A 5,203-nucleotide genomic window follows, 5' to 3' on the forward strand; every position below is an offset into this window, starting at 1 on the left:
TTTCAGCTGCTCACTCCATTTGCTCTGGGACACGACCTGGGACGCGTCTGCCTATATCGCCGCCATCTTCTTCCTCCAAGCTTCCCATATCTTTACTAACATACAGATATTGGATTTCTCATTGACTTTACTGATCTCTTGGGAGGTGCACCTGTTGAAGACAGCACTTGATTTTTACTGAAAAGGGCACAGCTAAGTGCCTTTTCTAAATTTTATGACTAACCCTAAAAATTGACATTGGTCAGTTTTCTTTGTAGAAAAGATTCTAATTTTGTTCAAAGTGAAATTATTTCATTCCTACAACATCAGAGGCTGTTTTGCTTTCATTTACATTCGGTCTCTGCCCTAAGTCAAATAATTAATTCTTGTTGGAGGTGACCTTAGAAATAACTATTTTGAACTCTATGGAGAATGATTAGGATATTTTGGAAGCCCTTTAGTTGTATCTATATAAGAACAGCAAGGAAAGACAATAGGCAACTACAAAATAATTTTTTTCTTTTGGGGAAAACCTTTAGTTACTTATCCTTTCCCTTCTCTCATCTTCACATTTCTCTGTGCCTGACTTCTGAATCAAATTTTCTTCCCTCCCAAAACTTTCTACTGTGAATTCTGGGAAACTCGTCACAGGACATTCACTCCATTTCTTTGCTTTAGTTAAAATTCAACTTTCTCTATAGAGACATTGCTTCCCTTGAAATGCATTCAAGTGGAGGCTGGTCATTTTCTCAAAGGCTCAGTGATCACAGGATTTAACAGTGGCTTTGTGTGTTTTTAGCTTCACATTGCCATTCCAAATCATAGCTCCTCTACCCTAGTAAAAAAAACTCCATCTTTTAGCATATTTCCATTCATCTATATTACCTTCTAACAACCCTCCACCACATTAATTTCCAAAACTTCCTCTCCACTCAAGTCCTATTACTGTCTTACTTGGCTTAATTTCTGTGCCCATTTGTTTGATCCATCTAACCTCATAAATTTTTAATTTCCTCAGCTTTGACAACCTGTGCTTCTTTTTGTATTCAAACTCCCACAGGCTATATCCCAGTCATTTTTAATGGTCTCAAGCATTTTATATACAAAATCATAAGTTTCAATATCCTTATTCTCTGATTCTCATTTTAATTGTTTATAATATTTCTTACTGCTATTTAAACTGTTTTCTGACTTGAGTAATCTGACCTCTTATCTCTTTTCCAAATTTATCAATTGTTCCTCTATTAACTTTCTTTTTTTTACTTCTATACTTCATATTTATTTCTGAAAAGTAACACTTTAAATTAAAAATAGTTCCTTTATATCAAATATAAAATTAGTATTCAAATTTCCCCAAATGCCTCAAAAGTTGTTTACAAGCCAGAACCCAAACAATGTCAACACAATAATGTGGTTGATATGTCTTCTTTAATCTTTTGGTTCTCTCTCTTTTTTCCTTTCTCATCGATTTATTGAAGAAATTGGGACCTCAATTCTGTAACATTTCCCACTTTCTGAATTTTTGTAATTGTATTCCCATGATGCTCTTCTATCCTTTGTATTTCTTATAAACTGGTAGTTGGAACCAGAGATTTGGTGGGATTCAGGTATAATGTTCTTAGTGGGAACATTGCATAGGCAATGTTGTGTACTCCATTACTGCCTATTATCAGAAGACACATATCTATTTACCTCTCCATTTGTGAAATATCATTAGATTTAGTGATATCAGTCTGATCTATCCATTATAAGGTTTCCCATCTGCCTTTCACCTGATGGTTTTAGCAGTGGTTTTACTGCCTACTCTAGATCCAGCACTTTATTACTGGTTAAAAAATGGTGAGTTAGTAAAATGATCATTTTTTAAATTAATTTGTTGTTGTTAATCCTCACCTGAAGGTATTTTTCCACTGATTTTTAGAGAGAGTAGAAGGGAGAAGGAGAGATAGATAGAAACATCAATGTGAGAGAGACACAGCTATTGGTTGCCTCCCACATGCACCCCGACCAGGGCGGGGGATTGAGCCTGCAACCATGGTGTGTGCCCTTGACCAGAACTGAACCCAGATCCTTCAGTCTGAGGGCCAATGCTCTATCCACTGAGCAAGACCGGATAGGGTTTCTTACACATTCTTAAAAACTACCCCTATCATCACATGATTTTGCCAAGAAACATGAGAACAATGAAATGCCCGTTTAAGGTTTTAACAAGCAGATGTTAAGTAATTCCTCTGAATACTTAATTGAGTATCTTTTAGATATAATCTGAGCTCATACTGCATCTGAACTAGAACTAAATTAGCCCTTTCATCACCTCAGCAGTACCTGTCCACTGACTTTAAATTTATTTTGCTATCTTTTTCTCATTAAGCTATTCTTCAAAATAAAAACCAATTTAGCTTCCTTAACTATTTTTTTAGATGACTTCTTATTAATCTTTTAATATTTTACCTGAAGTTACAGCAAAACCTATTGTAACAGTAGCTTGAAGAACATAAATATTGGTATATCACCTGTGGTATCTTTATATATTAATTAAGGCATCATTTTGCTTCCAGTTATATTAATCTGCTAAGCTATGGTAGCAACTTTCCTCCATGAAAATGCTTCAGAATTCTGGAACGCTGGTTAGACTTCCTAAATTTCCTTTGCCACTATGTTTCTACTTAAATGATCCTCCTATTGTAACACTTCTTATTTTCTTTACACTTAAAAGTTCATAAAATCCTTTTTAACACTGATCTTCACTGAAAAGTCGGAAGTTCTCTGTGAAATGCCTAATCTACTGTAAGAGTTAAGATAAGTCTTAATGATTGTGTTAAAAAAATCAAAATTCTGTGTTTATCAAGTTAATGCACACTATGTGTTTCACACACCAGCATTATATCGTTGACTTTTTATTTACCTGGGTAAGAGCACTGACTCGGTTCTCACTAGGAAACAAAGGGGGGTCTTCTCCAACTTGAAAATCAAAATATACGGTTTTATGTGTGAATGTAGAAAATTCATTGCTGAAGCAAAATTTGTATGTCCCATTTTTGGAGGCTGTGAAAGTAAAACTGTCATACTGTTTCTTCATCTCTTTGTGTAACACATTAACATCAGGATCTTCTAATCGACAACCTACATCATAGTGACCACTAGTAATCACCTGGAACTCGAGGGTGCACTTGGTACCTTGCATGATGTCCTCGTAGAAACACTGCTTGACATTGTCGGGCAGCTCCAAGGTGATCTCGGAGGCTACGCCAGGTCCCAGAACAAGCAGCAGCAGCAGCACCAGCAGCAGCAGCAGCACCAGCAGCCCAGCTGGAAGCCCCAACGACCCACGTGGCTGCCGGGCGTGGGGGCAGAACCCAACCTCAGCCTCCATGAGATTGGGGATGAGGAGCCAGCCGCTGGGGGCAAATGGGGGAAAGACCTGACCTGGCGCTGAGAGCCACCTGGGGAGCAGTTATTAAAACCCCCACGGAACCAGTGGAAAGGCCTGAGGTGGCCAGAATGAGTGAATGAGGCCAGAAGTGGGGAGCCAGCCTTAACTTTCTTATTTCACTAAATCACATGATATGTGATATAACACAATGCATGATACAACCAAATTCAAGCTAATATATTTAGCTTCCTTTATCACCTGACATGAATGCCCAGAGAAGTTCTAATCCTGCTTCAATGCTCTTGTAGACTTCTCCATTTCCTAAACCCAAGCTGCTGAATACTGCTGGAGAAAACACAGAAATTAAGAAGTTAGTGCTACTACAAATGTACAACCTCTAACCTTGTCAATATCCTCAGGAATGATGACAATCATTTCTTGTGGTGCTATTTTGCTTCCTCTTACACCCCTATTCACTCTTTTAACACTGCTCAGGTTTCCTATTCCAACACTAGAGGCCTGGTGAATGGGGAGCGGGGGTGGGGGGTGGTCTCCTCAGCCCAGCCTGCACCCTCTCCAATCTGGGACCCCTCAGGGGATGTCCAACTGCCTGCAGTCAGACATCCTTCTCACAATCCTAGACCGCTGGCTCTTAATTGCTCACCTGCCTGCCTGCCTGCCTGGTAGCCCCTAACTGCCTCCCCCTGCCAGCCTGGTTGCCCCTAACTGGTTGCCCCCAATGCCCCCCTGCCAGCCTGGTCACCTGCAACTGCACCCCTGCTGGCCTGGTCACCCCACATAGCATGCTGTTCAGTCGTTTGGTTGTTCCTCACTAACCCTTCTGCGTCCTGGTCATAGGCAGCCATCTTGTGAGGGCATGAGGGTCAATTTGCATGTTATCTCTTTATTATATAGGATATGTTCTTTTATTCTTAACAGACAGCCTGATCTTCCACCTTTAGATAAAAGTAGAAGACCTCAAATATAACATGCACACAAACATATGAAATAAAATTTTTTTAGTTACTTTATACCCATCCCTAGAACACATTTGTATCTTCTTTGGCTTTCTTTTACTTCTCATATATTCCACCTCATGGATGGGGCTAGTCCCTTTTATTTTTTACTGTTCTAAATTGTTCACTAGGTAAGAATTTTACAAACATTTATGTATATCTTAGCTAATAATAGACAAACATGTTAATTGACCATGCCTTTGCTATGCCTCCCATTGACTAATCAGCAAGATATGCAAATTAAACGCCAACAAAGATGGCAGTTAATTTGCATATGTAGGATTGAAGTGGCGGAGAGAAGGCTTGAAGGCAGCTCCAACCAGAGCGAAGGCCTGGGTCCCAGGTGCCAGAGGAAAACCGGTGCCAGCAGCCAGGGGAAGGGAAGGCCTATGACATGAATCTTTTCATGCAATAGGCCTCTAGTCCTATCTAATAAAAGACAAAAAGGGTAATTAACTGTACTTCCATTATGCTTCCCATTGGCTAATCAGGGAGATATGCAAATTAACTGCCAATGAAGATGGTGGTTAATTTGCATATGTAGGCACAATGATGGGAGGCAAAAGGGGAAGGATGGAAGAAGCCACCTGCCGCTGATGGTGATTGGAATCCCAGGCGGCAGGCAAGAGCCAGGTGGCAGGGCAAAGGCAGAGAACCCGGGCCACCTTTGCCCTGCCTGAACTATGCAGCTGGGAGAGGGGAGCCATGGCAATGTGGCAGAAGTTCCCACCCCGTAGCTACTTGCTCATTCACTTACTCGCTCATTCATTCACTTATTCACTCACTCATTATTCACTCACTCACTCAGCAAACCCTCTCAGGTCCCTGGCACCAG

The 5,203-nt window shown here is 40.3% G+C and overlaps 1 pseudogene; it reads right to left on the bottom strand.

The window, feature by feature from the left end:
* Window positions 1-2,860: 2,860 nt before the first annotated feature.
* LOC102755881 lies at window positions 2,861-3,352 on the bottom strand (annotated as a pseudogene).
* Between the last annotated feature and the right edge of the window lie 1,851 nt (window positions 3,353-5,203).

This window comes from Myotis davidii, unplaced genomic scaffold, assembly GCF_000327345.1.
Source record: "Myotis davidii unplaced genomic scaffold, ASM32734v1 scaffold144, whole genome shotgun sequence".
Classification (NCBI taxonomy): Eukaryota; Metazoa; Chordata; class Mammalia; order Chiroptera; family Vespertilionidae; genus Myotis; species Myotis davidii.